Below are 22,658 nucleotides of genomic sequence, written 5' to 3' on the forward strand. Positions count from 1 at the left end.
GACCTAAGCTCATAATAGTAATTTCTTTTGTGAATTTTATTCATGTGGCCTTTTCTATATTATGCTCTATTCAATAGAGTGTGATAGAAAATTTATAGCGATGAAAAGAGGGGTGGAGCAAGCTGGATTTTTCAAATTGTTTATGTTACCCACATAATGTGGGTGTAGAGAAATTGTCTATAGACTCGTTAATCGTTCCTCTCCACGGATATCTTTAGTAAAAGGCGAAAGATATATTCGTGGTTTGAAGAGAAACCAGAGTAACTCAACATGTTTTAACAATAAGTATACTACATAATATAAATATTTTCTGAGACAAGGTGTTTGCCGAAATATACTTTTTGCAAATATCACTAAATTCTACTCAATAAGTGTCTACAAATGCTACATATATGTCGTAGAACCAAGTTTTCTAATTTTGAATTTGACAGATTTTTCATATTTTTTTCTGTAGAAACATGATCATATTACAACCGAATGGAGCCAAAGCGATGTACACACACAGTATAACGATTATACAACGTATGCGTAATGAAAAAATATATGTCGCTTTGTCAAAGCACGGCACGTTTAGCTTTAGAAAATAAACTATTGGATGGACAAACATTTTCTTTCACTATACTCTAGTTTGCTGTAAATAAACTAAAACTGGAACGATACAGAGAAGAGAAGAGCAGCATGGCGCATGGCGCACGCTAAGAAATCCGTGAATCACTTTCTTTATATTGGACTTGAAAAACTTCTGCAACTGCCTATTCCCCTTAACTAGACCTAAGCTCATAATAGTAATTTCTTTTGTGAATTTTATTCATGTGGCCTTTTCTATATTATGCTCTATTCAATAGAGTGTGATAGAAAATTGATAGCGATGAAAAGAGGGGTGAAGCAAGCTGGATTTTTCAAATTGTTTATGTTACCCACATAATGTGGGTGTAGAGAAATTGTCTATAGACTCGTTAATCGTTCCTCTCCACGGATATCTTTAGTAAAAGGCGAAAGATATATTCGTGGTTTGAAGAGAAACCAGAGTAACTCAACATGTTTTAACAATAAGTATACTACATAATATAAATATTTTCTGAGACAAGGTGTTTGCCGAAATATACTTTTTGCAAATATCACTAAATTCTACTCAATAAGTGTCTACAAATGCTACATATATGTCGTAGAACCAAGTTTTCTAAATTTTGAATTTGACAGATTTTTCATATTTTTTTCTGTAGAAACATGATCATATTACAACCGAATGGAGCCAAAGCGATGTACACACACAGTATAACGATTATACAACGTATGCGTAATGAAAAAATATATGTCGCTTTGTCAAAGCACGGCACGTTTAGCTTTAGAAAATAAACTATTGGATGGACAAACATTTTCTTTCACTATACTCTAGTTTGCTGTAAATAAACTAAAACTGGAACGATACAGAGAAGAGAAGAGCAGCATGGCGCATGGCGCACGCCAAGAAATCCGTGAATCACTTTCTTTATATTGGACTTGACAAACTTCTGCAACTGCCTATTCCCCTTAACTAGACCTAAGCTCATAATAGTAATTTCTTTTGTGAATTTTATTCATGTGGCCTTTTCTATATTATGCTCTATTCAATAGAGTGTGATAGAAAATTTATAGCGATGAAAAGAGGGGTGGAGCAAGTTGGATTTTTCAAATTGTTTATGTTACCCACATAATGTGGGTGTAGAGAAATTGTCTATAGACTCGTTAATCGTTCCTCTCCACGGATATCTTTAGTAAAAGGCGAAAGATATATTCGTTGTTTGAAGAGAAACCAGAGTAACTCAACATGTTTTAACAATAAGTATACTACATAATATAAATATTTTCTGAGACAAGGTGTTTGCCGAAATATACTTTTTGCAAATATCACTAAATTCTACTCAATAAGTGTCTACAAATGCTACATATATGTCGTAGAACCAAGTTTTCTAATTTTGAATTTGACAGATTTTTCATATTTTTTTCTGTAGAAACATGATCATATTACAACCGAATGGAGCCAAAGCGATGTACACACACAGTATAACGATTATACAACGTATGCGTAATGAAAAAATATATGTCGCTTTGTCAAAGCACGGCACGTTTAGCTTTAGAAAATAAACTATTGGATGGACAAACATTTTCTTTCACTATACTCTAGTTTGCTGTAAATAAACTAAAACTGGAACGATACAGAGAAGAGAAGAGCAGCATGGCGCATGGCGCACGCTAAGAAATCCGTGAATCACTTTCTTTATATTGGACTTGAAAAACTTCTGCAACTGCCTATTCCCCTTAACTAGACCTAAGCTCATAATAGTAATTTCTTTTGTGAATTTTATTCATGTGGCCTTTTCTATATTATGCTCTATTCAATAGAGTGTGATAGAAAATTGATAGCGATGAAAAGAGGGGTGAAGCAAGCTGGATTTTTCAAATTGTTTATGTTACCCACATAATGTGGGTGTAGAGAAATTGTCTATAGACTCGTTAATCGTTCCTCTCCACGGATATCTTTAGTAAAAGGCGAAAGATATATTCGTGGTTTGAAGAGAAACCAGAGTAACTCAACATGTTTTAACAATAAGTATACTACATAATATAAATATTTTCTGAGACAAGGTGTTTGCCGAAATATACTTTTTGCAAATATCACTAAATTCTACTCAATAAGTGTCTACAAATGCTACATATATGTCGTAGAACCAAGTTTTCTAAATTTTGAATTTGACAGATTTTTCATATTTTTTTCTGTAGAAACATGATCATATTACAACCGAATGGAGCCAAAGCGATGTACACACACAGTATAACGATTATACAACGTATGCGTAATGAAAAAATATATGTCGCTTTGTCAAAGCACGGCACGTTTAGCTTTAGAAAATAAACTATTGGATGGACAAACATTTTCTTTCACTATACTCTAGTTTGCTGTAAATAAACTAAAACTGGAACGATACAGAGAAGAGAAGAGCAGCATGGCGCATGGCGCACGCCAAGAAATCCGTGAATCACTTTCTTTATATTGGACTTGACAAACTTCTGCAACTGCCTATTCCCCTTAACTAGACCTAAGCTCATAATAGTAATTTCTTTTGTGAATTTTATTCATGTGGCCTTTTCTATATTATGCTCTATTCAATAGAGTGTGATAGAAAATTTATAGCGATGAAAAGAGGGGTGGAGCAAGTTGGATTTTTCAAATTGTTTATGTTACCCACATAATGTGGGTGTAGAGAAATTGTCTATAGACTCGTTAATCGTTCCTCTCCACGGATATCTTTAGTAAAAGGCGAAAGATATATTCGTTGTTTGAAGAGAAACCAGAGTAACTCAACATGTTTTAACAATAAGTATACTACATAATATAAATATTTTCTGAGACAAGGTGTTTGCCGAAATATACTTTTTGCAAATATCACTAAATTCTACTCAATAAGTGTCTACAAATGCTACATATATGTCGTAGAACCAAGTTTTCTAATTTTGAATTTGACAGATTTTTCATATTTTTTTCTGTAGAAACATGATCATATTACAACCGAATGGAGCCAAAGCGATGTACACACACAGTATAACGATTATACAACGTATGCGTAATGAAAAAATATATGTCGCTTTGTCAAAGCACGGCACGTTTAGCTTTAGAAAATAAACTATTGGATGGACAAACATTTTCTTTCACTATACTCTAGTTTGCTGTAAATAAACTAAAACTGGAACGATACAGAGAAGAGAAGAGCAGCATGGCGCATGGCGCACGCCAAGAAATCCGTGAATCACTTTCTTTATATTGGACTTGACAAACTTCTGCAACTGCCTATTCCCCTTAACTAGACCTAAGCTCATAATAGTAATTTCTTTTGTGAATTTTATTCATGTGGCCTTTTCTATATTATGCTCTATTCAATAGAGTGTGATAGAAAATTTATAGCGATGAAAAGAGGGGTGGAGCAAGCTGGATTTTTCAAATTGTTTATGTTACCCACATAATGTGGGTGTAGAGAAATTGTCTATAGACTCGTTAATCGTTCCTCTCCACGGATATCTTTAGTAAAAGGCGAAAGATATATTCGTGGTTTGAAGAGAAACCAGAGTAACTCAACATGTTTTAACAATAAGTATACTACATAATATAAATATTTTCTGAGACAAGGTGTTTGCCGAAATATACTTTTTGCAAATATCACTAAATTCTACTCAATAAGTGTCTACAAATGCTACATATATGTCGTAGAACCAAGTTTTCTAATTTTGAATTTGACAGATTTTTCATATTTTTTTCTGTAGAAACATGATCATATTACAACCGAATGGAGCCAAAGCGATGTACACACACAGTATAACGATTATACAACGTATGCGTAATGAAAAAATATATGTCGCTTTGTCAAAGCACGGCACGTTTAGCTTTAGAAAATAAACTATTGGATGGACAAACATTTTCTTTCACTATACTCTAGTTTGCTGTAAATAAACTAAAACTGGAACGATACAGAGAAGAGAAGAGCAGCATGGCGCATGGCGCACGCTAAGAAATCCGTGAATCACTTTCTTTATATTGGACTTGAAAAACTTCTGCAACTGCCTATTCCCCTTAACTAGACCTAAGCTCATAATAGTAATTTCTTTTGTGAATTTTATTCATGTGGCCTTTTCTATATTATGCTCTATTCAATAGAGTGTGATAGAAAATTTATAGCGATGAAAAGAGGGGTGGAGCAAGCTGGATTTTTCAAATTGTTTATGTTACCCACATAATGTGGGTGTAGAGAAATTGTCTATAGACTCGTTAATCGTTCCTCTCCACGGATATCTTTAGTAAAAGGCGAAAGATATATTCGTGGTTTGAAGAGAAACCAGAGTAACTCAACATGTTTTAACAATAAGTATACTACATAATATAAATATTTTCTGAGACAAGGTGTTTGCCGAAATATACTTTTTGCAAATATCACTAAATTCTACTCAATAAGTGTCTACAAATGCTACATATATGTCGTAGAACCAAGTTTTCTAATTTTGAATTTGACAGATTTTTCATATTTTTTTCTGTAGAAACATGATCATATTACAACCGAATGGAGCCAAAGCGATGTACACACACAGTATAACGATTATACAACGTATGCGTAATGAAAAAATATATGTCGCTTTGTCAAAGCACGGCACGTTTAGCTTTAGAAAATAAACTATTGGATGGACAAACATTTTCTTTCACTATACTCTAGTTTGCTGTAAATAAACTAAAACTGGAACGATACAGAGAAGAGAAGAGCAGCATGGCGCATGGCGCACGCTAAGAAATCCGTGAATCACTTTCTTTATATTGGACTTGAAAAACTTCTGCAACTGCCTATTCCCCTTAACTAGACCTAAGCTCATAATAGTAATTTCTTTTGTGAATTTTATTCATGTGGCCTTTTCTATATTATGCTCTATTCAATAGAGTGTGATAGAAAATTTATAGCGATGAAAAGAGGGGTGGAGCAAGCTGGATTTTTCAAATTGTTTATGTTACCCACATAATGTGGGTGTAGAGAAATTGTCTATAGACTCGTTAATCGTTCCTCTCCACGGATATCTTTAGTAAAAGGCGAAAGATATATTCGTGGTTTGAAGAGAAACCAGAGTAACTCAACATGTTTTAACAATAAGTATACTACATAATATAAATATTTTCTGAGACAAGGTGTTTGCCGAAATATACTTTTTGCAAATATCACTAAATTCTACTCAATAAGTGTCTACAAATGCTACATATATGTCGTAGAACCAAGTTTTCTAATTTTGAATTTGACAGATTTTTCATATTTTTTTCTGTAGAAACATGATCATATTACAACCGAATGGAGCCAAAGCGATGTACACACACAGTATAACGATTATACAACGTATGCGTAATGAAAAAATATATGTCGCTTTGTCAAAGCACGGCACGTTTAGCTTTAGAAAATAAACTATTGGATGGACAAACATTTTCTTTCACTATACTCTAGTTTGCTGTAAATAAACTAAAACTGGAACGATACAGAGAAGAGAAGAGCAGCATGGCGCATGGCGCACGCTAAGAAATCCGTGAATCACTTTCTTTATATTGGACTTGAAAAACTTCTGCAACTGCCTATTCCCCTTAACTAGACCTAAGCTCATAATAGTAATTTCTTTTGTGAATTTTATTCATGTGGCCTTTTCTATATTATGCTCTATTCAATAGAGTGTGATAGAAAATTGATAGCGATGAAAAGAGGGGTGGAGCAAGCTGGATTTTTCAAATTGTTTATGTTACCCACATAATGTGGGTGTAGAGAAATTGTCTATAGACTCGTTAATCGTTCCTCTCCACGGATATCTTTAGTAAAAGGCGAAAGATATATTCGTGGTTTGAAGAGAAACCAGAGTAACTCAACATGTTTTAACAATAAGTATACTACATAATATAAATATTTTCTGAGACAAGGTGTTTGCCGAAATATACTTTTTGCAAATATCACTAAATTCTACTCAATAAGTGTCTACAAATGCTACATATATGTCGTAGAACCAAGTTTTCTAAATTTTGAATTTGACAGATTTTTCATATTTTTTTCTGTAGAAACATGATCATATTACAACCGAATGGAGCCAAAGCGATGTACACACACAGTATAACGATTATACAACGTATGCGTAATGAAAAAATATATGTCGCTTTGTCAAAGCACGGCACGTTTAGCTTTAGAAAATAAACTATTGGATGGACAAACATTTTCTTTCACTATACTCTAGTTTGCTGTAAATAAACTAAAACTGGAACGATACAGAGAAGAGAAGAGCAGCATGGCGCATGGCGCACGCCAAGAAATCCGTGAATCACTTTCTTTATATTGGACTTGACAAACTTCTGCAACTGCCTATTCCCCTTAACTAGACCTAAGCTCATAATAGTAATTTCTTTTGTGAATTTTATTCATGTGGCCTTTTCTATATTATGCTCTATTCAATAGAGTGTGATAGAAAATTTATAGCGATGAAAAGAGGAGTGGAGCAAGCTGGATTTTTCAAATTGTTTATGTTACCCACATAATGTGGGTGTAGAGAAATTGTCTATAGACTCGTTAATCGTTCCTCTCCACGGATATCTTTAGTAAAAGGCGAAAGATATATTCGTGGTTTGAAGAGAAACCAGAGTAACTCAACATGTTTTAACAATAAGTATACTACATAATATAAATATTTTCTGAGACAAGGTGTTTGCCGAAATATACTTTTTGCAAATATCACTAAATTCTACTCAATAAGTGTCTACAAATGCTACATATATGTCGTAGAACCAAGTTTTCTAATTTTGAATTTGACAGATTTTTCATATTTTTTTTCTGTAGAAACATGATCATATTACAACCGAATGGAGCCAAAGCGATGTACACACACAGTATAACGATTATACAACGTATGCGTAATGAAAAAATATATGTCGCTTTGTCAAAGCACGGCACGTTTAGCTTTAGAAAATAAACTATTGGATGGACAAACATTTTCTTTCACTATACTCTAGTTTGCTGTAAGTAAAACTAAAACTGGAACGATACAGAGAAGAGCAGCATGGCGCATGGCGCACGCCAAGAAATCCGTGAATCACTTTCTTTATATTGGACTTGACAAACTTCTGCAACTGCCTATTCCCCTTAACTAGACCTAAGCTCATAATAGTAATTTCTTTTGTGAATTTTATTCATGTGGCCTTTTCTATATTATGCTCTATTCAATAGAGTGTGATAGAAAATTTATAACGATGAAAAGAGGGGTGGAGCAAGCTGGATTTTTCAAATTGTTTATGTTACCCACATAATGTGGGTGTAGAGAAATTGTCTATAGACTCGTTAATCGTTCCTCTCCACGGATATCTTTAGTAAAAGGCAAAAGATATATTTTTTTTTCATTAGGCGAAAGATATATTCGTGGTTTGAAGAGAAACCAGACTACTCAACATGTTTGAACAATAAGTATACTACATAATATAAATATTTTCTGAGACAAGGTGTTTGCCGAAATATACTTTTTGCAAATATCACTAAATTCTACTCAATAAGTGTCTACAAATGCTACATATATGTCGTAGAACCAAGTTTTCTAAATTTGAATTTGACAGATTTTTCATATTTTTTTCTGTAGAAACATGATCATATTACAACCGAATGGAGCCAAAGCGATGTACACACACAGTATAACGATTATACAACGTATGCGTAATGAAAAAATATATGTCGCTTTGTCAAAGCACGGCACGTTTAGCTTTAGAAAATAAACTATTGGATGGACAAACATTTTCTTTCACTATACTCTAGTTTGCTGTAAATAAACTAAAACTGGAACGATACAGAGAAGAGAAGAGCAGCATGGCGCATGGCGCACGCCAAGAAATCCGTGAATCACTTTCTTTATATTGGACTTGACAAACTTCTGCAACTGCCTATTCCCCTTAACTAGACCTAAGCTCATAATAGTAATTTCTTTTGTGAATTTTATTCATGTGGCCTTTTCTATATTATGCTCTATTCAATAGAGTGTGATAGAAAATTTATAGCGATGAAAAGAGGAGTGGAGCAAGCTGGATTTTTCAAATTGTTTATGTTACCCACATAATGTGGGTGTAGAGAAATTGTCTATAGACTCGTTAATCGTTCCTCTCCACGGATATCTTTAGTAAAAGGCGAAAGATATATTCGTGGTTTGAAGAGAAACCAGAGTAACTCAACATGTTTTAACAATAAGTATACTACATAATATAAATATTTTCTGAGACAAGGTGTTTGCCGAAATATATTTTGCAAATATCACTAAATTCTACTCAATAAGTGTCTACAAATGCTACATATATGTCGTAGAACCAAGTTTTCTAATTTTGAATTTGACAGATTTTTCATATTTTTTTCTGTAGAAACATGATCATATTACAACCGAATGGAGCCAAAGCGATGTACACACACAGTATAACGATTATACAACGTATGCGTAATGAAAAAATATATGTCGCTTTGTCAAAGCACGGCACGTTTAGCTTTAGAAAATAAACTATTGGATGGACAAACATTTTCTTTCACTATACTCTAGTTTGCTGTAAATAAACTAAAACTGGAACGATACAGAGAAGAGAAGAGCAGCATGGCGCATGGCGCACGCCAAGAAATCCGTGAATCACTTTCTTTATATTGGACTTGACAAACTTCTGCAACTGCCTATTCCCCTTAACTAGACCTAAGCTCATAATAGTAATTTCTTTTGTGAATTTTATTCATGTGGCCTTTTCTATATTATGCTCTATTCAATAGAGTGTGATAGAAAATTTATAGCGATGAAAAGAGGGGTGGAGCAAGCTGGATTTTTCAAATTGTTTATGTTACCCACATAATGTGGGTGTAGAGAAATTGTCTATAGACTCGTTAATCGTTCCTCTCCACGGATATCTTTAGTAAAAGGCGAAAGATATATTCGTGGTTTGAAGAGAAACCAGAGTAACTCAACATGTTTTAACAATAAGTATACTACATAATATAAATATTTTCTGAGACAAGGTGTTTGCCGAAATATATTTTGCAAATATCACTAAATTCTACTCAATAAGTGTCTACAAATGCTACATATATGTCGTAGAACCAAGTTTTCTAATTTTGAATTTGACAGATTTTTCATATTTTTTTCTGTAGAAACATGATCATATTACAACCGAATGGAGCCAAAGCGATGTACACACACAGTATAACGATTATACAACGTATGCGTAATGAAAAAATATATGTCGCTTTGTCAAAGCACGGCACGTTTAGCTTTAGAAAATAAACTATTGGATGGACAAACATTTTCTTTCACTATACTCTAGTTTGCTGTAAATAAACTAAAACTGGAACGATACACAGAAGAGAAGAGCAGCATGGCGCATGGCGCACGCTAAGAAATCCGTGAATCACTTTCTTTATATTGGACTTGACAAACTTCTGCAACTGCCTATTCCCCTTAACTAGACCTAAGCTCATAATAGTAATTTCTTTTGTGAATTTTATTCATGTGGCCTTTTCTATATTATGCTCTATTCAATAGAGTGTGATAGAAAATTTATAGCGATGAAAAGAGGGATGGAGCAAGCTGGATTTTTCAAATTGTTTATGTTACCCACATAATGTGGGTGTAGAGAAATTGTCTATAGACTCGTTAATCGTTCCTCTCCACGGATATCTTTAGTAAAAGGCGAAAGATATATTCGTGGTTTGAAGAGAAACCAGAGTAACTCAACATGTTTTAACAATAAGTATACTACATAATATAAATATTTTCTGAGACAAGGTGTTTGCCGAAATATACTTTTTGCAAATATCACTAAATTCTACTCAATAAGTGTCTACAAATGCTACATATATGTCGTAGAACCAAGTTTTCTAATTTTGAATTTGACAGATTTTTCATATTTTTTTCTGTAGAAACATGATCATATTACAACCGAATGGAGCCAAAGCGATGTACACACACAGTATAACGATTATACAACGTATGCGTAATGAAAAAATATATGTCGCTTTGTCAAAGCACGGCACGTTTAGCTTTAGAAAATAAACTATTGGATGGACAAACATTTTCTTTCACTATACTCTAGTTTGCTGTAAATAAACTAAAACTGGAACGATACAGAGAAGAGAAGAGCAGCATGGCGCATGGCGCACGCTAAGAAATCCGTGAATCACTTTCTTTATATTGGACTTGAAAAACTTCTGCAACTGCCTATTCCCCTTAACTAGACCTAAGCTCATAATAGTAATTTCTTTTGTGAATTTTATTCATGTGGCCTTTTCTATATTATGCTCTATTCAATAGAGTGTGATAGAAAATTTATAACGATGAAAAGAGGGGTGGAGCAAGCTGGATTTTTCAAATTGTTTATGTTACCCACATAATGTGGGTGTAGAGAAATTGTCTATAGACTCGTTAATCGTTCCTCTCCACGGATATCTTTAGTAAAAGGCGAAAGATATATTCGTGGTTTGAAGAGAAACCAGAGTAACTCAACATGTTTTAACAATAAGTATACTACATAATATAAATATTTTCTGAGACAAGGTGTTTGCCGAAATATACTTTTTGCAAATATCACTAAATTCTACTCAATAAGTGTCTACAAATGCTACATATATGTCGTAGAACCAAGTTTTCTAAATTTTGAATTTGACAGATTTTTCATATTTTTTTCTGTAGAAACATGATCATATTACAACCGAATGGAGCCAAAGCGATGTACACACACAGTATAACGATTATACAACGTATGCGTAATGAAAAAATATATGTCGCTTTGTCAAAGCACGGCACGTTTAGCTTTAGAAAATAAACTATTGGATGGACAAACATTTTCTTTCACTATACTCTAGTTTGCTGTAAGTAAAACTAAAACTGGAACGATACAGAGAAGAGCAGCATGGCGCATGGCGCACGCTAAGAAATCCGTGAATCACTTTCTTTATATTGGACTTGACAAACTTCTGCAACTGCCTATTCCCCTTAACTAGACCTAAGCTCATAATAGTAATTTCTTTTGTGAATTTTATTCATGTGGCCTTTTCTATATTATGCTCTATTCAATAGAGTGTGATAGAAAATTTATAGCGATGAAAAGAGGGGTGGAGCAAGCTGGATTTTTCAAATTGTTTATGTTACCCACATAATGTGGGTGTAGAGAAATTGTCTATAGACTCGTTAATCGTTCCTCTCCACGGATATCTTTAGTAAAAGGCGAAAGATATATTCGTGGTTTGAAGAGAAACCAGAGTAACTCAACATGTTTTAACAATAAGTATACTACATAATATAAATATTTTCTGAGACAAGGTGTTTGCCGAAATATACTTTTTGCAAATATCACTAAATTCTACTCAATAAGTGTCTACAAATGCTACATATATGTCGTAGAACCAAGTTTTCTAAATTTGAATTTGACAGATTTTTCATATTTTTTTCTGTAGAAACATGATCATATTACAACCGAATTGAGGCAAAGCGATGTACACACACAGTATTACGATTATACAACGTATGCGTAATGAAAAAATATATGTCGCTTTGTCAAAGCACGGCACGTTTAGCTTTAGAAAATAAACTATTGGATGGACAAACATTTTCTTTCACTATACTCTAGTTTGCTGTAAATAAACTAAAACTGGAACGATACAGAGAAGAGCAGCATGGCGCATGGCGCACGCCAAGAAATCCGTGAATCACTTTCTTTATATTGGACTTGACAAACTTCTGCAACTGCCTATTCCCCTTAACTAGACCTAAGCTCATAATAGTAATTTCTTTTGTGAATTTTATTCATGTGGCCTTTTCTATATTATGCTCTATTCAATAGAGTGTGATAGAAAATTTATAGCGATGAAAAGAGGGGTGGAGCAAGCTGGATTTTTCAAATTGTTTATGTTACCCACATAATGTGGGTGTAGAGAAATTGTCTATAGACTCGTTAATCGTTCCTCTCCACGGATATCTTTAGTAAAAGGCGAAAGATATATTCGTGGTTTGAAGAGAAACCAGAGTAACTCAACATGTTTGAACAATAAGTATACTACATAATATAAATATTTTCTGAGACAAGGTGTTTGCCGAAATATACTTTTTGCAAATATCACTAAATTCTACTCAATAAGTGTCTACAAATGCTACATATATGTCGTAGAACCAAGTTTTCTAAATTTTGAATTTGACAGATTTTTCATATTTTTTTCTGTAGAAACATGATCATATTACAACCGAATGGAGCCAAAGCGATGTACACACACAGTATAACGATTATACAACGTATGCGTAATGAAAAAATATATGTCGCTTTGTCAAAGCACGGCACGTTTAGCTTTAGAAAATAAACTATTGGATGGACAAACATTTTCTTTCACTATACTCTAGTTTGCTGTAAGTAAAACTAAAACTGGAACGATACAGAGAAGAGCAGCATGGCGCATGGCGCACGCTAAGAAATCCGTGAATCACTTTCTTTATATTGGACTTGACAAACTTCTGCAACTGCCTATTCCCCTTAACTAGACCTAAGCTCATAATAGTAATTTCTTTTGTGAATTTTATTCATGTGGCCTTTTCTATATTATGCTCTATTCAATAGAGTGTGATAGAAAATTTATAGCGATGAAAAGAGGGGTGGAGCAAGCTGGATTTTTCAAATTGTTTATGTTACCCACATAATGTGGGTGTAGAGAAATTGTCTATAGACTCGTTAATCGTTCCTCTCCACGGATATCTTTAGTAAAAGGCGAAAGATATATTCGTGGTTTGAAGAGAAACCAGAGTAACTCAACATGTTTTAACAATAAGTATACTACATAATATAAATATTTTCTGAGACAAGGTGTTTGCCGAAATATACTTTTTGCAAATATCACTAAATTCTACTCAATAAGTGTCTACAAATGCTACATATATGTCGTAGAACCAAGTTTTCTAATTTTGAATTTGACAGATTTTTCATATTTTTTTCTGTAGAAACATGATCATATTACAACAGAATGGAGCCAAAGCGATGTACACACACAGTATAACGATTATACAACGTATGCGTAATGAAAAAATATATGTCGCTTTGTCAAAGCACGGCACGTTTAGCTTAGAAAATAAACTATTGGATGGACAAACATTTTCTTTCACTATACTCTAGTTTGCTGTAAATAAACTAAAACTGGAACGATACAGAGAAGAGAAGAGCAGCATGGCGCATGGCGCACGCTAAGAAATCCGTGAATCACTTTCTTTATATTGGACTTGAAAAACTTCTGCAACTGCCTATTCCCCTTAACTAGACCTAAGCTCATAATAGTAATTTCTTTTGTGAATTTTATTCATGTGGCCTTTTCTATATTATGCTCTATTCAATAGAGTGTGATAGAAAATTTATAGCGATGAAAAGAGGGGTGGAGCAAGCTGGATTTTTCAAATTGTTTATGTTACCCACATAATGTGGGTGTAGAGAAATTGTCTATAGACTCGTTAATCGTTCCTCTCCACGGATATCTTTAGTAAAAGGCGAAAGATATATTCGTGGTTTGAAGAGAAACCAGAGTAACTCAACATGTTTTAACAATAAGTATACTACATAATATAAATATTTTCTGAGACAAGGTGTTTGCCGAAATATACTTTTTGCAAATATCACTAAATTCTACTCAATAAGTGTCTACAAATGCTACATATATGTCGTAGAACCAAGTTTTCTAAATTTTGAATTTGACAGATTTTTCATATTTTTTTCTGTAGAAACATGATCATATTACAACCGAATGGAGCCAAAGCGATGTACACACACAGTATAACGATTATACAACGTATGCGTAATGAAAAAATATATGTCGCTTTGTCAAAGCACGGCACGTTTAGCTTTAGAAAATAAACTATTGGATGGACAAACATTTTCTTTCACTATACTCTAGATTGCTGTAAATAAACTAAAACTGGAACGATACAGAGAAGAGAAGAGCAGCATGGCGCATGGCGCACGCCAAGAAATCCGTGAATCACTTTCTTTATATTGGACTTGACAAACTTCTGCAACTGCCTATTCCCCTTAACTATACCTAAGCTCATAATAGTAATTTCTTTTGTGAATTTTATTCATGTGGCCTTTTCTATATTATGCTCTATTCAATAGAGTGTGATAGAAAATTTATAGCGATGAAAAGAGGGGTGGAGCAAGCTGGATTTTTCAAATTGTTTATGTTACCCACATAATGTGGGTGTAGAGAAATTGTCTATAGACTCGTTAATCGTTCCTCTCCACGGATATCTTTAGTAAAAGGCGAAAGATATATTCGTGGTTTGAAGAGAAACCAGAGTAACTCAACATGTTTTAACAATAAGTATACTACATAATATAAATATTTTCTGAGACAAGGTGTTTGCCGAAATATACTTTTTGCAAATATCACTAAATTCTACTCAATAAGTGTCTACAAATGCTACATATATGTCGTAGAACCAAGTTTTCTAATTTTGAATTTGACAGATTTTTCATATTTTTTTTCTGTAGAAACATGATCATATTACAACCGAATGGAGCCAAAGCGATGTACACACACAGTATAACGATTATACAACGTATGCGTAATGAAAAAATATATGTCGCTTTGTCAAAGCACGGCACGTTTAGCTTTAGAAAATAAACTATTGGATGGACAAACATTTTCTTTCACTATACTCTAGTTTGCTGTAAGTAAAACTAAAACTGGAACGATACAGAGAAGAGCAGCATGGCGCATGGCGCACGCCAAGAAATCCGTGAATCACTTTCTTTATATTGGACTTGACAAACTTCTGCAACTGCCTATTCTCCTTAACTAGACCTAAGCTCATAATAGTAATTTCTTTTGTGAATTTTATTCATGTGGCCTTTTCTATATTATGCTCTATTCAATAGAGTGTGATAGAAAATTTATAACGATGAAAAGAGGGGTGGAGCAAGCTGGATTTTTCAAATTGTTTATGTTACCCACATAATGTGGGTGTAGAGAAATTGTCTATAGACTCGTTAATCGTTCCTCTCCACGGATATCTTTAGTAAAAGGCAAAAGATATATTTATTTTTCATTAGGCGAAAGATATATTCGTGGTTTGAAGAGAAACCAGACTACTCAACATGTTTGAACAATAAGTATACTACATCACGGCTGGTAATCTACACACGCAGAACAATCGGTTCTGCAATGAAAACCGTGAGAGGATTTTCCGGTTATGCTTGAGTGGAGTAATTGTCACCGCTTCAAAAGGTATGTACATTTCTAAATCGCAATTTTCTAATTCAACTGATCAAAATATTGAAAATCGGAGAATGCTATGCTGTGGTGAATACTTTTACGAAGTGACACATGTATCATTTACTGTTGTGCATGTAGTAAAACCCCTACAAAATCAATCGTCCCACGAGTAATTGCCGAAAAAAGTGACATTTAAATTTTGAGATGGTTCTATTAACAGACCTACAAGTTCAGATTTAGTTTTTTTTTCTGTCAACGGGATTGAATGTCGTTTTGGGCGGCGTGTGCGCTGTTCGAAGGTGATAGACGTCTTAATAAATCTAAAAACTGCCAATTTTCATTATTTCATGCGTGAGGGGATCGGTTCTGATTGAGGACATCGTGAATGCGTGAGGGGAAGTGCAATCATATCTTTATATCGAAAAATGCAACAATCACTTCAAAGAAAGGCAAGTAACTTGCATAGTTTTATTGAAGTTTATAATAAATATAAATTGACAATGGAAATGGAAATGGCTACAACGTAAATATAAGTGGTTTAGATTTATTTCAGGTTCAAATGTGCTTATAATTTGTTATTTGTTTTTAAATATCAAGTCGGTTAAGAGCTCTACAGAGCTCATGTTTACCTTGTTGAATTGTACATATCATGCCCGACTCTAAATAAAAGTTACTTACTTACTTACTTACTTACTTACTATTTATGATTGACTATGTTTTTTTCTTGTGCATGTGCATGCATTAAGACTTTAATCTATTTTTTAGATGAATAGAACACGCCACCATTGCCTGCAGTGTGATACGTCATATACTTAACGTACAAAGCTGAACTTCCATGTAAAGCTGGTACATGAAAACACATGAGTCGAGAAAAGTCACAAGGCCAAAGATTAAGAAAATGTTTGCACTTCCCCCCACGCATTCACGATGTCCTCAATCAGAATCGATCCCCTCACGCATGAAATAATGAAAATTGGCAGTTTTTGAATTTATTCAGACGTCTATCACCTTCGGACAGCGTACACGCCGCCCAAAACGACATTCAACCCAGTTGACAGAAAAAAAACTAAATCTGAACTTATAGGTCTGTTAATAGAACCATCTCAAAATTTAAATGTCACTTTTTTCAGCAATTACTGAGTCACTCGATTGATTTTGTAGGAGTTTTACTCCATGCACAACAGTAAATGATACATGTGTCTCTTTGTTAAAGTATTCACCACAGCATAGCATTCTCCTATTTTTAATATTTTGATCAGTTGAATTAGGAAATTGCGAGTTAGAAATGTACATACCTTTTGAAGCGGTGACAATTACTCCACTGAAGCATAACCGGAAAATCCTTTGACGGTTTTGATTGCAGAACCGATTGTTCTGCGTGTGTAGATTACCAGCCGTGACATAATATAAATATTTTCTGAGACAAGGTGTTTGCCGAAATATACTTTTTGCAAATATCACTAAATTCTACTCAATAAGTGTCTACAAATGCTACATATATGTCGTAGAACCAAGTTTTCTAATTTTGAATTTGACAGATTTTTCATATTTTTTTCTGTAGAAACATGATCATATTACAACCGAATTGAGGCAAAGCGATGTACACACACAGTATAACGATTATACAACGTATGCGTAATGAAAAAATATATGTCGCTTTGTCAAAGCACGGCACGTTTAGCTTTAGAAAATAAACTATTGGATGGACAAACATTTTCTTCCACTATACTCTAGTTTGCTGTAAATAAACTAAAACTGGAACGATACAGAGAAGAGCAGCATGGCGCATGGCGCACGCCAAGAAATCCGTGAATCACTTTCTTTATATTGGACTCGACAAACTTCTGCAACTGCCTATTCCCCTGAACTAGACCTAAGCTCATAATAGTAATTTCTTTTTTGAATTTTATTCATGTGGCCTTTTCTATATTATGCTCTATTCAATAGAGTGTGATAGAAAATTTATAGCGATGAAAAGTGGTGTGGAGCAAGCTGGATTTTTCAAATTGTTTATGTTACCTACAGAATGTGGGTGTAGAGAAATTGTCTATAGACTCGTTAATCGTTCCTCTCCACGGATATCTTTAGTAAAAGGCGAAAGATATATTCGTGGTTTGAAGAGAAACCAGAGTAACTCAACATGTTTTAACAATAAGTATACTACATAATATAAATATTTTCTGAGACAAGGTGTTTGCCGAAATATACTTTTTGCAAATATCACTAAATTCTACTCAATAAGTGTCTACAAATGCTACATATATGTCGTAGAACCAAGTTTTCTAATTTTGAATTTGACAGATTTTTCATATTTTTTTCTGTAGAAACATGATCATACTACAACCGAATGGAGCCAAAGCGATGTACACACACAGTATAACGATTATACAACGTATGCGTAATGAAAAAATATATGTCGCTTTGTCAAAGCACGGCACGTTTAGCTTTAGAAAATAAACTATTGGATGGACAAACATTTTCTTCCACTATACTCTAGTTTGCTGTAAATAAACTAAAACTGGAACGATACAGAGAAGAGCAGCATGGCGCATGGCGCACGCCAAGAAATCCGTGAATCACTTTCTTTATATTGGACTTGACAAACTTCTGCAACTGCCTATTCCCCTTAACTAGACCTAAGCTCATAATAGTAATTTCTTTTGTGAATTTTGTTCATGTGGCCTTTTCTATATTATGCTCTATTCAATAGAGTGTGATAGAAAATTTATAGCGATGAAAAGAGGGGTGGAGCAAGCTGGATTTTTCAAATTGTTTATGTTACCCACATAATGTGGGTGTAGAGAAATTGTCTATAGACTCGTTAATCGTTCCTCTCCACGGATATCTTTAGTAAAAGGCGAAAGATATGTTCGTGGTTTGAAGAGAAACCAGAGTAACTCAACATGTTTTAACAATAAGCATACTACATAATATAAATATTTTCTGAGACAAGGTGTTTGCCGAAATATACTTTTTGCAAATATCACTAAATTCTACTCAATAAGTGTCTACAAATGCTACATATATGTCGTAGAACCAAGTTTTCTAATTTTGAATTTGACAGATTTTTCATATTTTTTTCTGTAGAAACATGATCATATTACAACCGAATGGAGCCAAAGCGATGTACACACACAGTATAACGATTATACAACGTATGCGTAATGAAAAAATATATGTCGCTTTGTCAAAGCACGGCACGTTAAGCTTTAGAAAATAAACTATTGGATGGACAAACATTTTCTTTCACTATACTCTAGTTTGCTGTAAATAAACTAAAACTGGAACGATACAGAGAAGAGCAGCATGGCGCATGGCGCACGCCAAGAAATCCGTGAATCACTTTCTTTATATTGGACTTGACAAACTTCTGCAACTGCCTATTTCCCTTAACTAGACCTAAGCTCATAATAGTAATTTCTTTTGTGAATTTTATTCATGTGGCCTTTTCTATATTATGCTCTATTCAATAGAGTGTGATAGAAAATTTATAGCGATGAAAAGAGGGGTGGAGCAAGCTGGATTTTTCAAATTGTTTATGTTACCCACATAATGTGGGTGTAGAGAAATTGTCTATAGACTCGTTAATCGTTCCTCTCCACGGATATCTTTAGTAAAAGGCGAAAGATATATTCGTGGTTTGAAGAGAAACCAGAGTAACTCAACATGTTTTAACAATAAGTATACTACATAATATAAATATTTTCTGAGACAAGGTGTTTGCCGAAATATACTTTTTGCAAATATCACTAAATTCTACTCAATAAGTGTCTACAAATGCTACATATATGTCGTAGAACCAAGTTTTCTAATTTTGAATTTGACAGATTTTTCATATTTTTTTCTGTAGAAACATGATCATATTACAACCGAATGGAGCCAAAGCGATGTACACACACAGTATAACGATTATACAACGTATGCGTAATGAAAAAATATATGTCGCTTTGTCAAAGCACGGCACGTTTAGCTTTAGAAAATAAACTATTGGATGGATAAACATTTTCTTTCACTATACTCTAGTTTGCTGTAAATAAACTAAAACTGGAACGATACAGAGAAGAGCAGCATGGCGCATGGCGCACGCCAAGAAATCCGTGAATCACTTTCTTTATATTGGACTTGACAAACTTCTGCAACTGCCTATTCCCCTTAACTAGACCTAAGCTCATAATAGTAATTTCTTTTGTGAATTTTATTCATGTGGCCTTTTCTATATTATGCTCTATTCAATAGAGTGTGATAGAAAATTTATAGCGATGAAAAGAGGGGTGGAGCAAGCTGGATTTTTCAAATTGTTTATGTTACCCACATAATGTGGGTGTAGAGAAATTGTCTATAGACTCGTTAATCGTTCCTCTCCACGGATATCTTTAGTAAAAGGCGAAAGATATATTCGTGGTTTGAAGAGAAACCAGAGTAACTCAACATGTTTTAACAATAAGTATACTACATCACGGCTGGTAATCTACACACGCAGAACAATCGGTTCTGCAATGAAAACCGTGAGAGGATTTTCCGGTTATGCTTGAGTGGAGTAATTGTCACCGCTTCAAAAGGTATGTACATTTCTAAATCGCAATTTTCTAATTCAACTGATCAAAATATTGAAAATCGGAGAATGCTATGCTGTGGTGAATACTTTTACGAAGTGACACATGTATCATTTACTGTTGTGCATGTAGTAAAACCCCTACAAAATCAATCGTCCCACGAGTAATTGCCGAAAAAAGTGACATTTAAATTTTGAGATGGTTCTATTAACAGACCTACAAGTTCAGATTTAGTTTTTTTTCTGTCAACGGGATTGAATGTCGTTTTGGGCGGCGTGTGCGCTGTTCGAAGGTGATAGACGTCTTAATAAATCTAAAAACTGCCAATTTTCATTATTTCATGCGTGAGGGGATCGGTTCTGATTGAGGACATCGTGAATGCGTGAGGGGAAGTGCAATCATATCTTTATATCGAAAAATGCAACAATCACTTCAAAGAAAGGCAAGTAACTTGCATAGTTTTATTGAAGTTTATAATAAATATAAATTGACAATGGAAATGGAAATGGCTACAACGTAAATATAAGTGGTTTAGATTTATTTCAGGTTCAAATGTGCTTATAATTTGTTATTTGTTTTTAAATATCAAGTCGGTTAAGAGCTCTACAGAGCTCATGTTTACCTTGTTGAATTGTACATATCATGCCCGACTCTAAATAAAAGTTACTTACTTACTTACTTACTTACTTACTATTTATGATTGACTATGTTTTTTTCTTGTGCATGTGCATGCATTAAGACTTTAATCTATTTTTTAGATGAATAGAACACGCCACCATTGCCTGCAGTGTGATACGTCATATACTTAACGTACAAAGCTGAACTTCCATGTAAAGCTGGTACATGAAAACACATGAGTCGAGAAAAGTCACAAGGCCAAAGATTAAGAAAATGTTTGCACTTCCCCCCACGCATTCACGATGTCCTCAATCAGAATCGATCCCCTCACGCATGAAATAATGAAAATTGGCAGTTTTTGAATTTATTCAGACGTCTATCACCTTCGGACAGCGTACACGCCGCCCAAAACGACATTCAACCCAGTTGACAGAAACAAAACTAAATCTGAACTTATAGGTCTGTTAATAGAACCATCTCAAAATTTAAATGTCACTTTTTTCAGCAATTACTGAGTCACTCGATTGATTTTGTAGGAGTTTTACTCCATGCACAACAGTAAATGATACATGTGTCTCTTTGTTAAAGTATTCACCACAGCATAGCATTCTCCGATTTTTAATATTTTGATCAGTTGAATTAGGAAATTGCGAGTTAGAAATGTACATACCTTTTGAAGCGGTGACAATTACTCCACTCAAGCATAACCGGAAAATCCTTTGACGGTTTTGATTGCAGAACCGATTGTTCTGCGTGTGTAGATTACCAGCCGTGACATAATATAAATATTTTCTGAGACAAGGTGTTTGCCGAAATATACTTTTTGCAAATATCACTAAATTCTACTCAATAAGTGTCTACAAATGCTACATATATGTCGTAGAACCAAGTTTTCTAATTTTGAATTTGACAGATTTTTCATATTTTTTTCTGTAGAAACATGATCATATTACAACCGAATTGAGGCAAAGCGATGTACACACACAGTATAACGATTATACAACGTATGCGTAATGAAAAAATATATGTCGCTTTGTCAAAGCACGGCACGTTTAGCTTTAGAAAATAAACTATTGGATGGACAAACATTTTCTTCCACTATACTCTAGTTTGCTGTAAATAAACTAAAACTGGAACGATACAGAGAAGAGCAGCATGGCGCATGGCGCACGCCAAGAAATCCGTGAATCACTTTCTTTATATTGGACTCGACAAACTTCTGCAACTGCCTATTCCCCTGAACTAGACCTAAGCTCATAATAGTAATTTCTTTTTTGAATTTTATTCATGTGGCCTTTTCTATATTATGCTCTATTCAATAGAGTGTGATAGAAAATTTATAGCGATGAAAAGTGGTGTGGAGCAAGCTGGATTTTTCAAATTGTTTATGTTACCCACAGAATGTGGGTGTAGAGAAATTGTCTATAGACTCGTTAATCGTTCCTCTCCACGGATATCTTTAGTAAAAGGCGAAAGATATATTCGTGGTTTGAAGAGAAACCAGAGTAACTCAACATGTTTTAACAATAAGTATACTACATAATATAAATATTTTCTGAGACAAGGTGTTTGCCGAAATATACTTTTTGCAAATATCACTAAATTCTACTCAATAAGTGTCTACAAATGCTACATATATGTCGTAGAACCAAGTTTTCTAATTTTGAATTTGACAGATTTTTCATATTTTTTTCTGTAGAAACAT

The 22,658-nt window shown here is 34.0% G+C and overlaps 24 non-coding genes and 2 pseudogenes across 24 annotated transcripts; all 26 read right to left on the bottom strand.

Annotated features, from left to right (window-relative positions):
- Positions 1-146: 146 nt before the first annotated feature.
- Positions 147-264, bottom strand: LOC127703373 (U5 spliceosomal RNA). The gene has a single exon (XR_007982971.1). It is a non-coding gene; the product is annotated as a U5 spliceosomal RNA (small nuclear RNA).
- Positions 265-914: 650 nt separating this feature from the next.
- Positions 915-1,032, bottom strand: LOC127703374 (U5 spliceosomal RNA). Its single transcript, XR_007982972.1, has one exon. It is a non-coding gene; the product is annotated as a U5 spliceosomal RNA (small nuclear RNA).
- A 651-nt stretch (positions 1,033-1,683) lies between these two features.
- Positions 1,684-1,801, bottom strand: LOC127703351 (U5 spliceosomal RNA). Its single transcript, XR_007982949.1, has one exon. It is a non-coding gene; the product is annotated as a U5 spliceosomal RNA (small nuclear RNA).
- A 650-nt stretch (positions 1,802-2,451) lies between these two features.
- On the bottom strand, positions 2,452-2,569 carry LOC127703376 (U5 spliceosomal RNA). The gene has a single exon (XR_007982973.1). It is a non-coding gene; the product is annotated as a U5 spliceosomal RNA (small nuclear RNA).
- A 651-nt stretch (positions 2,570-3,220) lies between these two features.
- LOC127703352 (U5 spliceosomal RNA) lies at positions 3,221-3,338 on the bottom strand. Its single transcript, XR_007982950.1, has one exon. It is a non-coding gene; the product is annotated as a U5 spliceosomal RNA (small nuclear RNA).
- A 650-nt stretch (positions 3,339-3,988) lies between these two features.
- On the bottom strand, positions 3,989-4,106 carry LOC127703377 (U5 spliceosomal RNA). Its single transcript, XR_007982974.1, has one exon. It is a non-coding gene; the product is annotated as a U5 spliceosomal RNA (small nuclear RNA).
- Positions 4,107-4,756: 650 nt separating this feature from the next.
- On the bottom strand, positions 4,757-4,874 carry LOC127703379 (U5 spliceosomal RNA). Its single transcript, XR_007982976.1, has one exon. It is a non-coding gene; the product is annotated as a U5 spliceosomal RNA (small nuclear RNA).
- A 650-nt stretch (positions 4,875-5,524) lies between these two features.
- On the bottom strand, positions 5,525-5,642 carry LOC127703380 (U5 spliceosomal RNA). The gene has a single exon (XR_007982977.1). It is a non-coding gene; the product is annotated as a U5 spliceosomal RNA (small nuclear RNA).
- Positions 5,643-6,292: 650 nt separating this feature from the next.
- LOC127703381 (U5 spliceosomal RNA) lies at positions 6,293-6,410 on the bottom strand. Its single transcript, XR_007982979.1, has one exon. It is a non-coding gene; the product is annotated as a U5 spliceosomal RNA (small nuclear RNA).
- A 651-nt stretch (positions 6,411-7,061) lies between these two features.
- Positions 7,062-7,179, bottom strand: LOC127703382 (U5 spliceosomal RNA). Its single transcript, XR_007982980.1, has one exon. It is a non-coding gene; the product is annotated as a U5 spliceosomal RNA (small nuclear RNA).
- Positions 7,180-7,826: 647 nt separating this feature from the next.
- LOC127703330 (U5 spliceosomal RNA) lies at positions 7,827-7,971 on the bottom strand (annotated as a pseudogene).
- Positions 7,972-8,620: 649 nt separating this feature from the next.
- LOC127703383 (U5 spliceosomal RNA) lies at positions 8,621-8,738 on the bottom strand. The gene has a single exon (XR_007982981.1). It is a non-coding gene; the product is annotated as a U5 spliceosomal RNA (small nuclear RNA).
- Positions 8,739-9,386: 648 nt separating this feature from the next.
- LOC127703306 (U5 spliceosomal RNA) lies at positions 9,387-9,504 on the bottom strand. Its single transcript, XR_007982903.1, has one exon. It is a non-coding gene; the product is annotated as a U5 spliceosomal RNA (small nuclear RNA).
- A 648-nt stretch (positions 9,505-10,152) lies between these two features.
- LOC127703307 (U5 spliceosomal RNA) lies at positions 10,153-10,270 on the bottom strand. Its single transcript, XR_007982904.1, has one exon. It is a non-coding gene; the product is annotated as a U5 spliceosomal RNA (small nuclear RNA).
- Positions 10,271-10,920: 650 nt separating this feature from the next.
- On the bottom strand, positions 10,921-11,038 carry LOC127703308 (U5 spliceosomal RNA). The gene has a single exon (XR_007982905.1). It is a non-coding gene; the product is annotated as a U5 spliceosomal RNA (small nuclear RNA).
- Positions 11,039-11,685: 647 nt separating this feature from the next.
- LOC127703309 (U5 spliceosomal RNA) lies at positions 11,686-11,803 on the bottom strand. The gene has a single exon (XR_007982906.1). It is a non-coding gene; the product is annotated as a U5 spliceosomal RNA (small nuclear RNA).
- Positions 11,804-12,448: 645 nt separating this feature from the next.
- Positions 12,449-12,566, bottom strand: LOC127703310 (U5 spliceosomal RNA). The gene has a single exon (XR_007982907.1). It is a non-coding gene; the product is annotated as a U5 spliceosomal RNA (small nuclear RNA).
- Positions 12,567-13,213: 647 nt separating this feature from the next.
- On the bottom strand, positions 13,214-13,331 carry LOC127703312 (U5 spliceosomal RNA). The gene has a single exon (XR_007982910.1). It is a non-coding gene; the product is annotated as a U5 spliceosomal RNA (small nuclear RNA).
- A 649-nt stretch (positions 13,332-13,980) lies between these two features.
- LOC127703313 (U5 spliceosomal RNA) lies at positions 13,981-14,098 on the bottom strand. Its single transcript, XR_007982911.1, has one exon. It is a non-coding gene; the product is annotated as a U5 spliceosomal RNA (small nuclear RNA).
- A 651-nt stretch (positions 14,099-14,749) lies between these two features.
- On the bottom strand, positions 14,750-14,867 carry LOC127703314 (U5 spliceosomal RNA). The gene has a single exon (XR_007982912.1). It is a non-coding gene; the product is annotated as a U5 spliceosomal RNA (small nuclear RNA).
- A 647-nt stretch (positions 14,868-15,514) lies between these two features.
- Positions 15,515-15,659, bottom strand: LOC127703329 (U5 spliceosomal RNA; annotated as a pseudogene).
- A 2,139-nt stretch (positions 15,660-17,798) lies between these two features.
- LOC127703321 (U5 spliceosomal RNA) lies at positions 17,799-17,916 on the bottom strand. Its single transcript, XR_007982921.1, has one exon. It is a non-coding gene; the product is annotated as a U5 spliceosomal RNA (small nuclear RNA).
- A 645-nt stretch (positions 17,917-18,561) lies between these two features.
- On the bottom strand, positions 18,562-18,679 carry LOC127703356 (U5 spliceosomal RNA). Its single transcript, XR_007982953.1, has one exon. It is a non-coding gene; the product is annotated as a U5 spliceosomal RNA (small nuclear RNA).
- Positions 18,680-19,324: 645 nt separating this feature from the next.
- LOC127703315 (U5 spliceosomal RNA) lies at positions 19,325-19,442 on the bottom strand. Its single transcript, XR_007982913.1, has one exon. It is a non-coding gene; the product is annotated as a U5 spliceosomal RNA (small nuclear RNA).
- Positions 19,443-20,087: 645 nt separating this feature from the next.
- On the bottom strand, positions 20,088-20,205 carry LOC127703316 (U5 spliceosomal RNA). Its single transcript, XR_007982915.1, has one exon. It is a non-coding gene; the product is annotated as a U5 spliceosomal RNA (small nuclear RNA).
- Positions 20,206-22,344: 2,139 nt separating this feature from the next.
- On the bottom strand, positions 22,345-22,462 carry LOC127703320 (U5 spliceosomal RNA). The gene has a single exon (XR_007982919.1). It is a non-coding gene; the product is annotated as a U5 spliceosomal RNA (small nuclear RNA).
- Positions 22,463-22,658: the final 196 nt, after the last annotated feature.

This window comes from Mytilus californianus, unplaced genomic scaffold (genome assembly GCF_021869535.1).
Source record: "Mytilus californianus isolate M0D057914Y unplaced genomic scaffold, xbMytCali1.0.p SCAF_5, whole genome shotgun sequence".
NCBI lineage: Eukaryota > Metazoa > Mollusca > Bivalvia > Mytilida > Mytilidae > Mytilus > Mytilus californianus.